The sequence below is a fragment of the Onychomys torridus genome, chromosome 1, assembly GCF_903995425.1.
Source record: "Onychomys torridus chromosome 1, mOncTor1.1, whole genome shotgun sequence".
NCBI lineage: Eukaryota > Metazoa > Chordata > Mammalia > Rodentia > Cricetidae > Onychomys > Onychomys torridus.
The window spans coordinates 42,923,498-42,944,941 of record NC_050443.1 but is presented as its reverse complement, the minus strand read 5'-3'; the positions used below and the strand labels follow the sequence as shown (position 1 = coordinate 42,944,941).

Below are 21,444 nucleotides of genomic sequence, written 5' to 3'. Positions count from 1 at the left end.
CTGACAGTATTTTTCTGTGAGGACTCTTTTGTTTATTGCCATGTATCAACACACACAAAAAAACCCCAAATTTCCATTGTCCCTCTTCAATAAAACATGGTAGTGAGTTTTACATGAACTTGACACTTGGTATAGTCATTAGCTAAGTGGCCACCTCAGTTGAGAAAATTCACCCATAATATTGAGCTGTGGGCAAGGCAGTTGTATATTTTCTTAATTAGTAATTGATAGGGGAGGGACCAGCCCATTCTGCATGCTGCTACTCCTGGGTTTGTGGTCCTGGGTTCTATAAGAACATAGGCTGTTCAAACCATATCTGGCAAGCCAGTAAGCAGAACTCCTAGATGGCATCTCTGCCAGCTCCTGCCTCCAGGTCCCTGCCTTACCTGACTTCCTTCTCTGACTTCTTTTGATGATGAACTGTGATCTGGAAATTTAAGCTATTCTTCCATATCTTTCTGTTGCTCCTGGTGTTTCATCACAGTAATAGAAAAGCTAAAATATTGTCCCCTCCCCATGGACTTTCAACAACCACACTATAAAGTCAGTTCACTCCTTCTGGTCTGTTCTTTCCCGATAACAAATGAAGTCATCACACATGATAGGAAAGGTCCTCCAAGGGAGAGTTTAATTTTGACCATCAATACTTTTTTCCAATATTTGAATTTTTATTTGAAAAGGGGAAATATTTTTTATGTTATGTTACTTTACTTATTTATGACCCTTTGTAGTAAAGTGGGATTTTATTATGTATAATTTGAAATTGTTTACTATTGGTGAAATTATTAAGGCCACTCCACGTAGTTAAAAGGGAGGTTTATTTTGTGGGGTAACTTACAAATGAAGGGGTAGGTTGCAGGGTCTGGCAAAGGTATAGCACAGTCCAGCGGTGTTCTCTGGAGAACTCTCCTCGGTCTACCTCCTGCGTCCAGGGTCCCCCGAACCAAGAGAGCGACCTCCTCTTGATCCTCGGTCTTCTGCTCCCTCCTCTGCCCCGCCTTGTGGGCATGATCATTACTGAAGCCTCAATGGGGGTTGGAACTTCCAGGCCAATGCTGGGATGGCTATCCACTACAGTTTAGTTTTAATATTTTTGTTTGGACTCATTCTAGAAAAGCAATATATCCTTATACTTACAATAGAAGAGGTTATAGTCACTTCAGTCACTTCAATTTTAATAAGTTCTTTAATTTTTTTCAACAGAATCATTATCATCCACTTATGAGATCAATTACTTCTTTTCTAATGCTATTTTTTGTGTAAAGATTGTATAGATGTCTTAAATAAAAGAATTTCATAGGAAGAACAAAAAAAAATCAAGGAAGAAAGAAAATCTTTTTCAACAGAAATAAGGACTAAGACTTAGCAGAGTACTTGGGAAATCATGATGTTCATGACCTTGCCTGAGACCTAGGGAACATGGATTGAAGCTGTCTTTGCATGGTGAAACTTGTGTCTTATTTGTTCACTCTTACTAAGGAAGCCCGTCATTACTCTGGTGCTCATCCTAGATTGATGGAAATCCTAACAATTTGACCCCTGCTGACAAAGAAGACAAAGAGCAGCATATTTTCTGGACTGGACACACTCTATCCACTATGCTGTTAAGGAAGCTCATGAACTTATTAGTTTGAAAAGACTTCCTCCACTTGCCTCATGTACTCAAGTCGGAAGTAACTATTGTAGCAGTTGGGGCTGTTCAGTGGAGCTTCTGGAAGTCATGGGAGGGAAGTTCCAACTCTGCAGCAACCCCAAGTCATCACCATTGCTGTGTTGAGCGTTTTGGTGATGCATGTGTCTGAATTCCATCTGGAATCCCCCCAAAGCTCATTGGCTCATAAGCAGAAGATTAGTATATTTATTTTTTATTTTAATTTTATAGATTCCCTGTCTTGGATGAATGGACCCTTTTGCGGGGACACATTGCTCAGCCTGGAAGGAGGGGACTGGACCTGCCTGGACTGAATCTACCAGGTTGAGCTAAATCCCCAGGGGAGTCTTTGCCCTGGAGGAGATGGGAATGGGGGGGGGAGACTAGGGGGAAGGCGGGGCTGGGGGTGGGGCTGGGGGGAAGGCAGGGGCCGGGGCAGGACGGGGAGAACAGGAGAACCCATGGCTGATATGTAAAATTAAATAAAAAAAATATAAAAAAGACAAATAGCAGAAAAGTATGTCTAAGCCCAGTTTAAATTGCTTACATATTAAAAAAAGTATCTCTTTCATTATTTTTCCAGAACACACTATACAACTGTGCTTGCTCTCTTTCATATTTGTGGACTCTTTTTAGATTTTTGTTATATGTATATATATGTATGGCTATACACACACATACCCACACAGCCTCTTTTTAGGTTTTTGTTACATGCGTATATGTGTATGGCTACACACACACACACACACACACACACACACACACACACGCACAGATATATCCTAGCTAAGTCTTTGTAAATTTACTTTTTCTTAAGTTTTTAGTTTTGACCATCTGGTAGTAGATTTGGTGTGTGTGTTTCCCTTGTTAAGATAAAATTTCTGATTTTTAACTTTTGGACAAGTTGTATTTCTTCAGTATTTGTTGCTTTACTTCAAATGAAAGAAAGATTTTAGTTTTTTTATCCTTGCTATGGATACTTTCTTGTATAAAGCTACCAAGAAACTCAAGTTGCCATCAATATACTCTTAATTTTCATAAGTGTATTTCTCAGTTAGTTATTTGATATCAGGCCTCCTCTTACTCTTCTTCTACTGCCTGGATCCTTAGGAAAATTGTGTTTCTGCAGTATCATGTATCAGATGAGGATCCTGTGGAAACACATCAAGGTAGTCCCATTCACCACATTGAACCTAGAGGTCATTTATCTCTTTCTTTTATGATTTCTGTGGCTGCACAGCTTAGATACAATTGTATTTAATAATGCTTCAGAGATTAATTTGTAAAGTATATGACCTTTTATTATTCTTTAATAATGATATTTTGATCTTTAATGATCTTTTTTTCTTAATTGTATATTTTTGAAATTTTAATATAGTTGCATCATTGCCCACTTTCACTCTTCTCTCTTAATCCTGCCATGCGATCCTCCTTATTCACTTTGAAGTTCATAGTTCCTTTTTCATTAATTATTCTCTTTTTCTTTCTCTCTCTCTCTCTCTCTCTTTCTCTCTCTCTCTTTCACACACACACACACACAACATAACACACACACAACAACAACACACCTAAATATATAAATAAACAGTAAACTACAAATGTTAAGTGATGAAAATCTAATTTTCATGTTGTGTCCACCTGTCCTAGAACTTTTGAGAAACATTTTACCTACTTTTTCCTCGCATTTTTAAGATGAGTTAAATTATAATTAGTAAATGATTATTTGATTCCTCAACTTATGTCAAATAATTTTGTATATGGTGTGTGTTTGTGTGTGTGTGTGTGTGTGTATTTGTGTCTCTCTATGTGTTGTCACATTGCATTAAATTTTGGAAATAGGAAATGTGATTGGTACTTGCTGATTTTGTTTTTATTTTATGGATAATTTCATTGATACCAGATGAGTTTTTGTTTCTTGACAATTTTTTTTAGTTAGTTTGATCATTAGGACAAAGGAATGACACATATGGGGACTTGAATGCCCCTGCACCCAGTATCTTCATTACTTGTGACAATCACATTTATAATACTATCAATACATCTTGAATAGGACTTTTGTACTTTTTAAACCTTAGTTTGATTTCACTAATAATATGATAATGATTGTTGCTTAAGCATACACAATTTTCAATTACTATTTGTTCTTAAACATTTTCTTTTTCCTCCTATGATGTTGGCACAGGACCTCATCATTTGCTGACTCAGTCACGAAGGAGGTGCTTCTCTGCCTTCTCCTGGGAAGCTTTTGCTGAAGACACAGACCTCATACCTAGCTGGTGGTATTGTAATTTGAGGGACTTCCTGCCTTTTAATTTTAATTATTAGTTTCTTGTGTGTGAAACTCAGTTAAGTTTTATGTTTATGTGCATTAGGATGTTTGCTGACCATACTTTTAAATCCATACATTTTTGTGAATGTCTTAATATTTCTGTAGAAATTGCATGGTGTTCTTTCCACCTAGATGTAGTGTATATTTCTTGCCATAGAAACTGTTCATTCTCTCCACCAATTTCTCTGAGGATAGTGTCCGGTAAATGACTGTGAAGTGGCATTCATTTGTATCTTTCCTTGTCTAGCTTTGGGGAATGTACTGAAACTTTTAGGATTCTAGGTATTCCATTCCATTGAAATTCATGAAATTCATGTATACATGACCTGATATGTCGAGTCTTTTATTTTTATTGGATTAATCTCTCTTAATAAATACAATGTTTTAATGCATTTATAAAATGAGTTTTGGTCATTTCATGCCAATTTTTCTGTCTCATCCCACTCTTCTGCTGAAACTGTGCTTTCTAAGTCCTCTGACATTTGTTCTATTTTTATTTTAAGAAGTTGAGTGCTTCATACAAGACTAGTGTATTTAGCTAATTTCCACATCTCTACATCTCTGTCTTTCAACCTCTACCTGTGTACTCGTCATTCCACTCTCAAATTCATGACCCCTCATTATTATTGTTGAGTACACACACAACATACACATACACACACAACACACACATACACACACACAAACACACACACAAACACACACATACACATACACACACACACACACACACACACACACACACACACACACACACACACAGCCTGCTGAATCCCATTAGTGTTCCTGGGTTGAAAACAATCTCTGAGTATAACCATAAAATTAGGAATGCAGTTAAAGATTATAGTGGGTTATGAAAGTGGTGGCTAGTTCATCTAAGTTCCATGTGCTCGCTAGACACTTGACCTTTGCTGTTTTACATTCTGAGGCATGATTTTTCTCTTGTTAAGCAGGCCTTTAATCCCATTAGGTAGATATTAGTTACTAACAGGCTATAAGAGCTCCTGGTGCATCTTTAGTGATATCTGGCCATACTCCTCATTCAAAGGCATCACAACTCTGTTAGACAGTTGATTCATTTTCTCCCTTAACAGCTTCCTTAACGCCTTCCTGGTATTGCTTTTCTCTGAAAGCTAGTCCCCAGGGATCAGGCTTTTATGTAGTTCAAGTTAAACCTCTCTCATTGATCCAGATCCAAATGCAGTGATGTCTGCAATAGGGATTTAGCAGCCACTTCTCAGAAGGAACAAAATGCAGCAGTAATAGCATATACTCTTATAGTATTCTCTTGGACTGCCCTTAGAAAACAACTCAGAAGGAGTCTTCTCCTGCATGTCTCTAGAGGTTATATATATTCCCCTGATGGGTGTATTAGGTTCCCAATTTCAATGTAAATACATATATATATATATATATATATATATATATATATATATATATAAAATTTGGGGATAACTATAAAATATAAAATCATTACAAAAATAAATTCCTTGTCATTTTTACCATCATTTGTGTTTCTATTTTTCTTCAGGTTTTCTTCTTGAATCCTCATAAAACTACTTTGCAGCAATGTCTATGAGGAGTATTACTTATGTAGTTTTAATAATCCTCCTTTATGTTTTGAACAGTAAAATATTTTATACTTTTTGGTCACTGGACTGATCCAATGTCATATAAAAATACTTTTTTCTGTTTATTAAGGACCAGCCAGCATGTAAGGTGTGAATGATAATTGCCTCATAATTCTACTCCCCCCAACCCGTGATGTCTCCAAATGTCTGTCTTACAAAAAACTATCATCTACGGCATATAACTAATTTGACATGACTTGTTTTATGCACGTCTGACAAAAGGGAAAATGGCTTTGTGTACAGGCCTGAGTATTTAGATCAGAGATCATGAATTTAGGGGGCTCTATCTGTGCAGTTATATAAAAGCTATAGTCCCTGAACTGAAAGGGCAATCTGTGAAAACTTTGGGAGGGAGTCCATGAAAACTGTAGATGAATACAACAAGACTGTAGTTTGTTTGGGAAGAGCAATGCTTTTGTTCTTGATATGGGAAAAGAGACAAGTAATTGAAGAAAATGTGCACAAATCAGTGAAGATTACAGAAGGAAATTTACCTGGTTGTTTGTCTTTATAAGAGAGTTGGGGGTTCATGGTTGAGGCATGGACAGTACATAGTGTGGTGAGATATATCACTAAGATGAGGTCACCTGGACAATGGATGTGAGTTTTGGAAATCTCTGTGGTGTTCAGTAGCAGATATATTTGATATGTGTATGACTGATTTCTCCCTGGGAATGCTGTATCAGGAACAGAATTATCAGCAAGCAGCTGCACAGGGAAAATGGCTCCTTCTGTGGTTAATGAGAAATGTGTCTCATGATGAGTTTCAGCTCTGAGGGATATTTCTGGAGCAAGGTAAGAACTGTAACAAAAAATATTTTTTAGCTGATAATTTGGTATTGACTTCCAATACAGTAGGCATACTGGATAAAAGAAAAGAAATGTAAATTTCAGTTAGTATTCTTTATAGGTATGGCTGTCAAAAGTGTAGGAGAGCACAGATCAGACCAGTAATACAGAGCATCATCTTGTACTCCCAAAGGTGTAATCCATCGAATTCATGCAGAAATAAGTTTAATTATTTGAGGCAATGATAGTCAAAGAAAATTCAACACTGAAATTCCTAGAATTGCAGAAAACTCCCACGTGGCATATTTTTTTTATTAATTTTGAAGTTGCGTACATATAATTATGTGTAATTAATGAAAACTGCCAAATCCATCAGTGGTTGTGTATTTCTTATATAGAGGGTGTGTTCTTGTGTTTAGGGCTGAACTCTGCCTCATCTGGAGAAGTTCAATTCTTCCTATTTTAGCATATGTCATTACAGGTATCTCTCCTAAGCTAGCAGTTGGAGCTTGTGAGTTTCCCCATCCACTTTGATATTTCAATTGAAGTGTCATTGTATTATTGATCTTTATGTGTTCTTATTTGGGGATTTAATCAATGAGGCTTCTCTGTCATATGTAGAAGACACTTTCTCACAGCAGACATACTATTCCTCTTGATCATATAGTCTTTCTGCCACCTCTTCCACTATATTCTCTGAGTCTTGTGTGTTGAGTGAGTTTTTCTTTTCTTTTCTTCCTCAATTGGTTTTGGGCATACCAGAGTCAGTTGCATTTGACCAGAGGATTGTAATTGTATCATTCTGCTGGAAAATGAAGCTATTTTGCTGAGGGTGAGTGCTATACTAATCCGTGGGTAAAAGGATAAATATTTTAAATGCAGATAAAATTTTACTGGCTCAAAAGATTTGCAGCCATAATTTCTTCTCCAAGGTCCATTATCCTAGTGCCTGTCGATAGCTGGTCAGGTTTTCACTGTTAGACATATTTTTTCCCTTGATCATGATATGAGTCTACTTTAATGACCAGAAATAACACTAACAATTCACATACAGATTTGACCTGCCAAGCCTCTGATACACCAGGGATGGCTAATATTTACACAAAGATGTTGCTTAAGGAAGATTAGGAAAACCATGAATTTCACCCAGAAGTTATGCAGCACAGTTACCTGCAGTGTTTGCCATAACATAGCATGGTGGTGGAAAATTGGCTTTGGCAGAAACACACTTACTTTTTAATTATGAGCACCACAATTTATTTATAGAATAGAGAAGTAAAAATTCAAGGACTATAATGTGTATATGCAATTATAGAATATGATGGGCACTGGTAGATATGTGAGTCTTGCTGCAACAAAGTAGGATTATTTGGTGAATTTCAGTGAGAATAACTATCTTAAAGGACAGAGGTAGTGGACATTTGAATAAAAACAGTATTTGCTGAACATGATAGCAGAATTACACACCCAAGTTTCTATTAGTTAAGACTGCAGGTACAAGACTTGCTTGTACTGGTCAAATTAGCCAAAATCTCAGCATAGCTGACTTCATGAAGTCTCACCCATATTTCAGTGGCTACTGGCATTTTTTGGACTATGGAGAAGGAAGAGTCTGATTTCTTCAGGTACTTTTGCTCTCAAAAGTTACCCATGATCCCATAGATTTCTGCACATGTATGTACAAACAGGCAGCCCTCAACGGGTATTACAAAGCACTGGATACACACAGCTCTGTATTTTGATTGGTATGGTTTTCTTTTGAATGGTCTCCATGAAAGTGAAGTTTCTTGGTGAGGGGAGAAGACTAAACTTATCCTTGGGTATAAGAACAAATGGAGCCAGGCAGTGGTGGTGCACGCCTTTAATCTCAGCACTCAGGAGGCAGAGCCAGGCAGATCTCTGTGAGTTTGAGGCCAGCCTCGTCTACCAAGTGAGTTCCAGGAAAGGTGCAAAGCTACACAGAGAAACCCTGTCTTGAAAAACAAAAATAAAACAAAACAAAAAAGGGAACAAATGGTTATAAATTGTAGAGATTATGTTGATTTAATAAATGTATAGTTTTAGTTTCTCCTTCAGGGACCATGACTTCACTTTTTCCCCCCTTTCCTTTTCATCCATACCTTCCAAATACAAATTCACACCCTCCTTCCAATTCATGACCAACTTTTTCACTAGTTGATTTTGCATACATATACCTACAGATGTATTCTTACCTTCGAGCTATTCAGTGCATATAATGTAACGTGCTGTTATTTTCAGGGCTGATTGTTTAGACATGTAATCTTTGTTTACTATCAAGCCCGTTCTTATCAGCACCTGCTTCCACCAGTCACGTCAGTGATGTAAGTTATGTAAGTTGATGCAGTAAACTTACTTTGAGTTGCTCTTTGAAATCATAAATCATTTTCAATCATATTTAGTACAAATCTTCCAGTTGTTATTATATTCCCTATTCCAGTTGTTCTCAACCTTCCTAATGTGGCAACCCTTTGATACAGTTCATTATGTTGTGGTGACTCACAGTCATAAAATCATTTATGTTGCTACTTTATAGCTATAATTTTGCTACTGCAATAAATTATAATGTTAATATCTGTGTTTTCTGATGGTTTAAGGCAACCCCAGGAAATGGTGGTTTGTCCCTCAATAGTGGTTGAGACCCAAAGGTTGACCTTTGTAAATTTTATTTCTTGCAAGTTTCCTGTCTTATGGAATATTTTAAGGAGGTAAGAATTCAGGGTCACAATAATGGTCAAGTGACACATTTTAGAAAGAACTCTACAAAGCACAAACAATGGTAGATATATTTCATCACTTAGAGCTATCAGAGGAAGAAATTCACATGCCTCCAAGTTAATGGAATGATGGATTGATAACACCAGCTGGAAAAGTTGAAGTTATGATTAGATAGAGATACTCACATAGTAGATAATAGATAAATAGGTACAAAAGAGGAGGGGAGTGATGAGGTCACTTCTTTTTTTTTTTTTTTAACCATGCACAGCATTTTCTTTGAATAGCTACTGCTTCTCTTTCATCATGGGTTTGGAGGAAGCTAGGGGGTTTCCAGGGATTCTGAGAGGCTCCCTTTACCAACTCAAATGATGATCTGACTTTCTGTTACAAGCTTTACACTAGGAGCTTACCTAGGAACTGGTTGTCTGAATGAGCTACTTTTAGGAAGATGGAGGAGGCAGAAACCTAAAAATATAGTTAAGTGTGTTGCACTGTTATTTTATAACAAAGTTAACCTGATACCCAAGTGGATACTCATACATGGTAAGTTTGTAAGAATTTACTATATTATTCAAATAAGGGTTGCAGTAATATGCTATTTTAATAGTTCGGTTATCAGATTACTTTTTAACTGAAACAGTTTTAAGCTTAAATTTAAATTTAAATATAAACTTTCATTAATTTTTTTTAATTGTAGAGCAATATACTGCTATGCTCTTATAATTGTTTCTCTAAAATGGGAAGTCAAAGGAAATATGTGGTTACACTAATAAGAATGAATTTTAATTAGCAGATATTAAAAAGTATCCTTAGTGCTGTCTGAATGTAATTATGCCTGAGTAATAAACATGTGCTTACTTAAAAGCCCATCAGCTTCTACAGTTACACTGTGGAGATCATAGTTTGCTGGCATTCTATCACAGACAAAAAGTACAATCAATCAAAAGATTATGTGGGATTTACTGTTATTTTAATTGTGCTTTGAAATTTTCATGTATGTGTCTAATAGAGCTTTATCATATCCACCATCATTCTACCAAATCCTCTACTTAAAATCCTCTTTCTATTATAATTTTTTCTCCTTTATTTATTTATTTATTATATTTGTGTTTTAATTTTACATATCAGCCCATGGATTCTCCTGTCCTCCCCCCTCCCGCCCTCACCCCCACCTTCCCCCCAAGCCCCTCCCCTCCATTCCCATCTCCTCCAGGGCCAAGAATTCCCTGGGGATTCAATTCAACCTGGTGGATTCAGTACAGGCAGGTCCAGTTCCCTCCTTCCAGGCTGAGCAAAGTATCCCTGAGTAAGTCCAAGGTTCCAAACAGCCAGCACATGCACTAAGGATAGGTTTGGGTCCCACTGCCTGGGTGCCTCCCAAACAGTTCAAGCTATTCAATTGTCTCACTTATCCAGAGGGCCTGCTCCAGCTGGGGGCTCCACAGCCTTTGGTTCATAATTCATGTGCTTCCATTTGTTTGGCTATTTGTCCCCGTGCTTTTCCAATCTTGGTCTCAACAATTCACCCTCTTACAGTCCCTCCTCTTTCTTGACAAGTGGACTCCTGGAGCTCTTGGGGCCTGGCTGAGGATCTCTGCATCCACTTCCATCAGTTATTGGATGAGAGTTCCAGCACGACCATTAGGGTGTTTGTCCATCTGATCACCAGACTAGGTCAGATCAGGCTTTCTCTTGACCATTGCCAGCAGTCTACAGTGGATGTCTCATTGTGGATTTCTGGGGACCTCTCGAGCACTCTGCCTATTCCTGTTCTCATGTGGTCTTCATTTATCATGGTCTGTTATTCCTTGTTCTCCCTTTCTGTTCCTAATCCAGCTGGGATCTCCTGCTTCCCTAAGCTTTCTTTCCCTCAAATCTTGACCTTCATTACTCCCACTGTTGTCCAGGTTGTTCATGTAGATCTCATACATTTCTCTGTCATTGGGTGATCCTTGGGTCTTTCCTAGGGTCCCGTTTTCTAGGTAGTTTCCCTGGAGTTGTGTAGCAGTCTAGTCATCTTTGTTTTACATCTAGTGTCCTCCTATGAGTGAGTACATACCATGTTTGTCCTTCTGAGTCTGGGTTACTTCACTCAGGATGATTTTTTTTAGATCCATCCATTTGCCTGCAAACCTCATGATGTCATTGTTTTTGTCTGCTGAGTAGTACTCCATTGTGTATATGTACCATATTTTCTTTATCCATTCTTCGGTTGAAGGGCATCTAAGTTGTTTCCAGATTCTGGCTATTACAAACCTTGCTGATATGAACATAGCTGAGCAAATGCCCTTATGGTATGATTGGGCATTCCTTGGGTATTTGTCCAAGAGTGCTACAGCTGGGTCTTGGGGGAGATAGATTCCCAATTTTCTAATTATCTTTCAACACAGTGGTTTCAGTTAGTGCTTCCCATGTTTATGCATGGAGTGACTACCAATGCAAGGGCATTCAACATTTTCAGCAAGGAGTGATAAAGAGAACATGATAGTAGAGTTGAGATAAAACGTAAGCACCGAGGGACTAATTATCTATTGAAACCTAGAAAAGTTCTCAAAGCCTGCCTTATTTGATGTGTTTATAGTAAGCAACATGGAGCCCTGAGTTTACTGTTACTGTGTAGTTGAGTGTGAATTCATTTGCATATCTTCACAGACCATGAGGTAATTGAGACACAGGAGTGACACTTAACTGTTTTATCTCTATTTCCCATAGAATCTGGTCAGGAGGAAAATTTGCTTCATGTTGAAATCTAGTTGGATCATATTGATGGCTGTGGGAATGACAGTGAACTAGAAACCTGAAGGGTGAGTTCACTTCATAGTTCATGATAATGTAAATCAATATGAATATATAGCATGGAGTTGTAAACATTCATTATGTACAATAGTTATTTTTATTTTTCAATAACTTCTGTCACTAAATGTAGGTGAATTAACTTGGTAAATTTTTTGAAATTTTACGTAATAATTTTTGTCCAAGAAAGGTACCGGATGCTCTAGCTGATTCTTTGTGGTGTTTCCTAAGAAATGGTATCTCACAGGCAAAAATAGTTATTTCTATGAATAATAGGGTGAAGATTTGCATATGTCTGGTCTGAATGATGTTATGTTGATCTGATAGTATTTATTCAGAGAGTAACTTCCTGTTTTCACTCATGTATGAAAATAAACTAAACTATAATATAATAACCACCTCCCACTCACCATCTTCCAGAGACTGCTTCAGCAATAAAACATGTTTGAAGCTGCAGCAGATATAAATACAAATTTTATGGAAGGTTGTGAGACTTTCTTAGGAAATGTTGCATCATCTATACTTTGGATCCATGCAGTGGATCACACTGTGGGGAAACCATGGGCGGAGGGAAGGAGTCTCTCACATGGTCTGATTTAAATGGAAGTCTAGACACACATATTGACTTACTGTATCTGCTTCATTTCAACTCCTCAGTCACATTAATGGTTTTACAAAACCCATTTATGTCTATAAGACTGTGTATAAATATGAGAAAATGATGTCAATATATCTTTATGTTATGCTCTTGAGGAATTATTTTTCACCATTAGATAAGAGTGAAGTATTAACAAATGATTTACACAGTTGATCAGTTTTGAAAACATGTTCAATATAATTGAGTATCTCATGGATCTATGTTATTTCACTCTATCCTAACAAAACATCAGAAGTACGACATGGTTCCACTCTTTAGCTCCAACTCTATTTTAATTAAGAAAATATCCTACAACAGCCAGATCTCATAGAGACTTTTTATTATTTATTTATTGATTGATTGATTGCAATTGCTGCTCACAGAGTGCCAAGCTCCATCTACTCTTCTGGACCCCTTAATGCCTTTAAACACATCATCTGAGTGGCACTCATAATATCAAGTTTGGCTGCCAGCATGAGGTATAACCTTGACGATTTCTGGAATACATCTCCTGGGTGCTAAATCTCAGAAAATTCCCACTAGAATACTTAGCCTCAATCATTCTGATCTCTTCTTAATCACAACTCACTCTTCAGCCCCAGATGACCATCATCCATTTTCTGAACAAAGAAAAGGTTTTGCCATAGTTGTTCTGCTCTCTCTCTCTCTCTCTCTCTCTCTCTCTCTCTTTCTCTCTCTCTCTCTCCTTTTTAAAATAGATAGTAGATTACTTTCTCATATAATATATCCTAATTATAGTTTCCACTCCATCTAATTGTCCTAAATATACTAGAATATGTGCCATATACCATAATTGTACCACACTGTTTATTGTCAATGCAAAAGAAATGGAATTAAGTCTCTAATTGTAGATCACAGAAGACTAGGGTTCTAACAGGGAAATTATTACAGATTATGCTGAGGATATGTATTTTATGAGATTTTGTCTGTGTTCTGACAAATAAAGCTTAGCTGGATATCAGAGAAGCAGAGCATCTAACCACTGGAGATCTTGTAACTCTACGAAATCTCAGACCATATCAGGGGGCGGGAGATCCTTTCTCTGGGTATCCTTAGACTTAATGGGCCCAAGATCCTGTCTCCACCTGCCTTATATTCCTGTTTCCACTTCCTGATTGTGCTAGGATTAAAGGCATGATCCTCCCAAGTGCTAGGATCAAAGGCAAGAGATCCAAGTGCTGGGATCAAAGGTGTGAGCCAAACTGTTGTGCTTTGTTTCTCTTTTAGACTGGTTCAATCTCATATAGCCCAGGGTGACCTGGAACTCCTGATCTCCAGCTTCCTTTTCCCAAGTGCTGGGTTTAAAGGCGTGTGCCACCACTTCCTGTATTCTACTGTTTACTAGTTGCTAGCTTTGCCCTCTGGTCTCAGGAAAGCCTTATTCGTCAGAACACAAATAAAATATCATACAACAGATGTGTGTGCTAATCAGAAAAAAAATAAGGGAAGGATATATTATACAGCATGTTCCCTAGAGAAATGTTTATTCATCAATTAAGAGTCTCCCCTGTATTTCACATATACATTGAGGCACATGTGCACCCAGAGAGGTGGGGTTATTACTCTAATCTCCATAGCTATGGTACATTTCCAACATACTCATATATTCAGTTAGAAAATTAGCTCTTTTCTCCTGGAGCTTTGAAGAATATTGACAACTGGCCTCGACCATATTCCTCACTTCTTAGATAAGGGAAAAACCTATGTGGGGATCTGTCTTTAGCCTCTGGAATATAGGTAAATTCCTAAGTAGTCCTAAAATTTTCAGATGTACCAAAAAGAAAGCAATCCCAAGCATTCTCTGAGTTCCAATTTGGCAAACCCTAAACTTGCAGTGGAGACCATTTGAGTTGTTTGATTTGGGGGAGTATGGTCTCTGTGTAGAAAACCTCAATAAATGATGGATGCTCTGATTGATTTAATCTTTATAGAGAATCACAAGGCCGTTTATAGCTTGTCCTTGTTATTCCTTACAGATCTCAAGTAGAGCCATGTTAATGCCTCAGAGCTTTATTGATGCAGTCCTTCACCTGCCCGTGGGCTCTAAAGGGGGTGAGATGTATGATCTCAGAAAAGAAAAATGATGTAGCAGGATCAGGGTCAGTTTTCTTGTATCTGGCAGATGGCAGTCATAACCTTGCAGGTATCTCTTTCACAAGTGTCCCTTCTTTACTCTAAGTACATCTTCAACAAATGGTCTCCTAGACTGTGTTCTCTCCCATTGGGATAATTTGTAAACCACAGACTTTATATATAGGAACAACACAGGTACCCAGCTTAAGTCAAAATGGAACCTGTACTGGTATAAAGAAACATTCAGAACAGCCCCTAGATGCGACAGGGGGGCTAATGAGGTTGAAGTTCCACTACTCTCCTGCAGAGTCTGGAGAACCAGAAGTTGTCAAGCACTAGGACTCATAAGTCAGACTGCAGTATTATTAGCTCCTGTGGTGATTCTCCCACTAGGTTCTTGAATTCTTTTGTTAAGAGGGATGTGTTGTGCCTAAGTTCACTGATCTACTATTCATGGCACTACTTTTCCACCTTAGCTACTACCCTCTCAGCCTACTTCTAGCTTGGTCTAAACAGCTCACATGTCACCAGCAGTGAAAAGTTATTATTATTTTAGTGGCAGACTGTGCTTGTAAATACCTACATATCAAGCCATAGATCTTTCTATCCTGATTATCTTTGAGTCTAAGCATACTTTTGTTTCATTTAATAACCCATTGACCTGAAGGCTTTAGGCCTCTCAATGAAAATCCACCTGTTTTTATACAAGTACTACTTGTTAAAAACCTTGATTCCTTAGATTCATGATTGTGTAGTGAAACATAATAGGGAATGTGGAAATGTAGGAAATTGATGTTGAAAATGTGTGGAGCTATGGACTAAATGGAGGCCTCAGCTCATCTCTGGACCTTGCAGGCAGAGTTTTAAAGAACCAGTTTTGTTAGCTGGACCTACACTCAGTGTGAAGACACAAATGTGAAGTTCACATAGCCAGCAATTGTCTCTGGGAAAGACCTAGAAGCTGCTAATTATGGTACCATAACCTAAATGTGATTGTCACCTAATGCAAACCTTTTCCAGAGGGATCATTTCACAGTCTTGTAATGAACTGATAATTCTAAATATTTCCCTTGGACTTTTTAAATGACTATGTTGAACAGAACTATCTTTTGAGTCATACAAATCACAGCATGGGGAGTTTAGCTCTGACAGTTTTGAAAGATCATCTTATCTTAGCCTGCTTACTGTTTTCCTGCCATATAGCACAGCTGGCAGTGTCAGAAGACTTTAATTTTATCACACAGCCTATCCTTCCACATCTTTTTATACAACTCTGCCCTAAGTCTACAGGGACTCAAAAAGGGACTAGAGTATAAAGGGCAGAGAAAAACTAGTGATTGAGGCTCCACCTACTCCATTATAGAAAGCAATCATTCCTGCTAGGAAAAGATATTCTGCAGCAGCATTTGTGAGTACACACACTGCAGTAATTATCATGTTATCTATGTGGTGTAAGTAAGCACAATAACCTTATTGGTTTCCCAGCGCTTATCTTTATTGAATTGTAAATAGGTTTGCTCTTTTGAACATACTGAGCAGGAGTCATAGGAATAGTTTACATTTCTCTCCAAATGAAGGAGTGTTTGTCCCACTTTTGGTAGTTGGGATTAATTTTGGAAATCAAAGATGTTATTCTTTATATGGAGAATAAGACAAATTGTAGAAAGACCTTCCTGTTCCACCAGCCACTTCCCAAATAACCACTCAGAAACTTAATATTAATTAGAAATCCTTGGTTGATAGGTATTCTTGTTTGTAGCTTGTTCTTATAACTTAAATTAACCCATTTATATTAATCTATGTGCTACCAGGATACCTGTTTATGTCATATACATACTTCATATCCTACTCCCTCTGCATCTCATGATGTCTCTTTGACACCACCCTTCTTCTCCCCAGCGTTCTCTCTGACCTGAATATCCAGCCTAGCCATTGACAAATCAGTTTTTTTTTAAAATTAACTATGAGAGAAACACATCTTCCCAGTGTATGGAAGGCTAGTTCAAGAGCAAAAAATAATTGAAACAAAATTGCATGAGGGAGCACATATTGCATAGGAAATATTTAAATGATTGTTTTACTGTACAATGTCTTGTGGAATAGTTGTCCAGTCACTGATATTAGAAGTATGTAATGGCATATCTCTAATGTGAAGCTATGTTGGCAGTGGATATATATTGAAGAATTACAGTATACTCTCTTTTTATCTTTTATATGCTGTGTCAGGAATTATGGTTGTGTGGATGCATGGAGTAAGCTCTGGGGCTGGCCCAGCTGAGCATAAGTCTCAGTGGACAGATACAGAGGTAACATAGATACTACTACTGGTAATGAGAGTTATAACATGATCCATAAAAATAAAAAGTTACCACATGAGTACTGCCTTTGATACATTTGAAAATCTGTGAGACAGCATTTAGGCATAGGTATTATTGAGGATCAGATGTGTGAGACATGGTAACCTGAGACAATTCCACATAGAAAGTTCTGGTGTTGTGACTAAGCTTTAAACAAGAAAATGAGACTTTTTCACAGGCTGACTTGTATAGCTGTGTCTCAAGGGGACACACAAGATCAGTCTTAGTGTTGTGGAAGCCTAGAAACTGAGAACTGTAACTATTTTTTACCACTTGAGACACAGTATGCATAAAGTGCTGTAGTATACAGAATATTATTCTCTGATGGAGTGGTTCATGTGAGCCATTAGGGATACTTGTAGGGACTTCCATAAATGAACAAAGACCAAAGCTTAGAATTCAAATTAATGGCTTGGTTCTGGAGGTCCTGGTAGCCACAGGTGTGGATGTGACTATAATTACACCAAAATCATGGCATCCAAATTGGCCTCTTCAAGAGGTAGATGTCCAACTTTTAGGAATTTGCACCCTATCTCAGATAAAACAGAGTTCGAGATGGGTTGAATGCATAGGGCCAGAAGGACAGAGAGGAAGGCTGAAGTCATATGTAACAAATGTAACAGTAAATCTATGGGGCCAAGATCTGTTACAACAGATTAAAATTCCTACACTCTCAGACAAGAAATACAGGCCAATGCTGGGATGGCTGTCCACTACAGATACTTGTCCATGAACAGTGGATTCTTCAGGGAGATCAGAAGCTAATAGACAGTAGAAGTGGAGCAAGCACTTCTGAGGAACTAAGTATGAGGAAAGCTATGTGTAATACCCAGTTGATTCAGTTGATAGTACTGTGTTCACAGAAGGGCTTTGAGATGGTCTTGGCCATTTAGTGGCTTTGCTGAGCCTTATGTTTAGCAATATCTTTAAAAGATTGAAAGACCTTAGCATTTTTAAAAGACATAGACCAGCATGTAGAGTGTTTTGAAAGTGGTATTGCATCTTGGAAGATATGAGAGAATGTATAAGCAGAGGGAGAGGTCTATGTTGTGTAGTAGACAGAAAGTTGTCAAGATTTGTGTTGAGACAGAGTTCCTAAGTAAAAATATGGAAACAAAGCATAATTATGTAGTTATGAAGTCAACTACGTGTACTATGTAAGTGAAAATCCAATTTTACTGTGTTATCCAAATATGACAGAACACCTGAGAAACCTTTTACCTAGTATAAGTTTATAAGGCAATTTATAAGATGAGTTAAATGGTTATTAGTAAATGATATTTTTGAGCCCTTAATTTATCTCAAAATTTTATTATTCATATGTGTGTGTACACATGTTTGTGTTTCATGTCATATTTCACTAAGTTTTGAAAACAAGGACTGATTGGAATGCTTTTACCTTGTTATTATTTTCTGAACAGTTTCAGCACTACTGGATATCATGTTTCTGTACAAATTTAGAATAATTTTGATCATTTCATGAAAAGAATGACACTTATGGAGATCTGTATGCCCACTGTACCTAATCTTTATACTGCTTGTGAATACTACAATCATAATGACATTAAAACTACTTGACTAGGAATTTGGGACTTTCTAAACATTATACAAATCTTACTAATCATATGACAATGATTTTCTGTTTTAGTGTACATGTTTTACAGTTTCTCCTTGCTTATTTCTAAACATTTCTCTTTTTATTTTATGATCTTGATGTAGGGAATCACAAGCTTGCTCATGATAATTTCAGACTCAGGCTCATAGGATGTACTTTTCCACAACTTCTGAGAAGGTTTCACTGAAGACATGATCATCACATCTAGCTGGTGGTAAATCTCGGTGTTTTTTTTTTTCCCTTTCCTTTACAATTACTAATTTCTTGCATGTAAAATTCAATTATATTTTTATATTTTCACTCACTACTTTGTTTACTGACCTTATTTTGGTATCCATATATTTTGTGTATGTCTTACTATTTTCATAGAAATCACATAATGTTCCTTCCAGCTGGACGGTGTTTATGTTTCTTGCCATAGAAACACCGACTGCTCATTTTATCCAGTAATTGCCCAGAGGATAGTGTTCAGTAAATGTTCTATGAAGTGGCATCCTCTTGTATCTTTTCCTTTCAAACTGAAGAGAAAATATTTTTTGTTGCGACTGCCTCGACCAGCAAGGATGACGCAACACCGGAGCTCTTCTTTAAGCAGTTTATTCAGGACCTTGTTAGTAGCGATGTCTTCTCTCTGGGCAAGCCTCTGTCAGCCCTTAAGTAGGTCTGGGCTACCAACCCCAGACAGCCACGTGGGCACTATCCATAGGTCCACACATATGCAAGCAGCACTCAAATCCAGCCATAGCCAAATAAGGGGTTGTTTACCACAAAGAGTACTTGCCATCGGGAAGGCAGAGGGTGGAAGCCAGCGCCATCTTTAAGGTGCGGCTACACGCAGCTCTCTACAGTCCCCCCTTTTTGTTTTGCAGAGCAACAGGCAAGAGTAGAGGTCTGATCTCTGCTAAAATGGAACATGTACTAATGTTTGTCCAGGCGTCGTCCACCCAGAGAACACTAGACCCGTCCCATACCCTTTTCACAGAGGTGGGAGTTAGGGTACCAACCCACATGCAATCAGACTTGCTCTTCTTGAGGTCAGCGTATCTTAGCCTCAAGTGCAATGTGCAGGCCTTGCATCCTGTGCCTAAATATCTTTTAAAGTAGCCAGCCAGGCTTGGGGGGACTGTCCTGCTTCAATGGCCATAAAGGCGTGGATAATCATGGCCGCATGGCGATGCTGTGAGATCCTAATGCGACAAATGCACCACAAGCATACTAGGGAGGTGAGCACCAGTAAGCCTACTAGGGCTCCTATTCCCACCCACTCCTTCAGGTGATCCATGGCTGTAGCAATCCAGGAAGATAATCCCTCCGCCAGTCCGGTATCCATTCAGGTCGAATTCACCGTGACAATAGCCACCCTCAGCTGGTCCATCAGGTTATCAAACTCTCCTGTCCAATTGCCTAAAAGATAACTAAACAACCTTTTAGATAAATCTGCAGCATGGGTAAAATTATTATATGGGACACTAGTCACACATAACCCTTCATACTTCCATTGACAGCCGAGTTGGGCAATCTGCCAGAGGGTATCAATTTGCTCTTGAACCAGGTCAATTCTCTGGTTGACCACCATCAATCCTCCTCATATTTGAGCATTGATGCCCTTTTGCCCATCCAGAGCATGTGCCACATTGGCAGAAAGATTATTCAAGGTCTGTGCCGTCTGTACAGTATGACTCATGGCAATGGTGGCTGTAGTGGCTCCAACAGCTGCCAAGGAAATAGCTGTAACAATGGCGGCAGTAATGCCAAAATCTCTTTTTTGTCTAAATAGGGTCATAGCATTAGGAGCATCAACTGGCATAGGCACCCAGCGAGGCATACGGGTAATTATGGCATGATCATATTTAGATGCATTCCAGCATTGAGTATAAAAACAGGTATTATTATGGCAAGATACAGGCCTCCCTTTGCTCACTATAAACAAGAATGGAGGATACACACAAACTGGAGTAGGATTATAAGTAATATTAGCCAGTGGCTCAACTTCGTCATATGCACAGCCTGCATCAGTTCTGGCAGTGATGTCTGTGGATAATGGGCCAGGCACAGAATCCCAGGAGCCCCAAGGCTTGGAGCTACTCCATGAAAACTGACTAATCCCATGCACTCCCCCAGCAATCATAACTAGGGGCTCTAAATTCATGCAACTTCCATTAATGCCACACAATAGCCAATTATCAAAAGGATTAGAAATATACAACTGAGAGGGATTTTGCTCACTATAATTACTACCTGCAAAAGTCTGATTAAATTCTGTGCTTATTCCAGGAGAAAAAGTGAAACTCTTCCCTTGATTGGCCCAGATCACAGCATGAGACTGACAACCTGTCCAGGGCCAGATGTTCCCTCCATCTTGACCCCAAACAAAGGGGGCTCATTTTGGTTGACTAGGTGTATCATTTCCCAACACTTTAGCAGGCCACCATCCAGACACCCAAGAGGCATTGGCTGAAAAACAAGGGCCTGGTCCAGGCAAATCAAACCATCCAGCCATCTGGTTATATATCAAAACACATGGGGAAACATTTGATCTGTTTCTGACAATTTGGAAACAAAGAGTTCCGTTTAAATCAAAAGACCTATTTTCTCCTATAGGAGCTTCCTCTGGGTCCATAGGGAGGTATGGAACATCCATACTTTTATTACTACTGAATAGCTGTGGGAATAATATTGCATCATGACGGACTGGCTTTGGTCTTGGGAACACTGATAGTATCCCCCATCCATTGCCAAGAAGAACATGTCTGTGTAGACAGTGATCTCCCTGTTCGCACTAATGATGATTCGGCTGGAATGACGGACCTAA

At 38.3% G+C, this 21,444-nt stretch overlaps 1 long non-coding RNA gene across 6 annotated transcripts in view; it reads left to right on the top strand.

Annotated features, from left to right (window-relative positions):
* The window catches only part of LOC118576779, a 53,774-nt gene extending 34,946 nt beyond the window's left edge, over positions 1–18,828 (top strand). For 5 of the 6 annotated variants that reach the window (XR_004943996.1, XR_004943995.1, XR_004943992.1 and 2 more), the window contains 2 exons: positions 1,883–1,974; positions 3,834–4,351. This is a non-coding gene — a long non-coding RNA (uncharacterized LOC118576779). Of the gene's footprint in view, positions 1–1,882; positions 1,975–3,833; positions 4,352–11,848; positions 11,941–16,886; positions 16,967–18,736 lie in introns of those variants that run through there. The other variant, XR_004943994.1, reaches the window with a different exon arrangement.
* Positions 18,829–21,444: the final 2,616 nt, after the last annotated feature.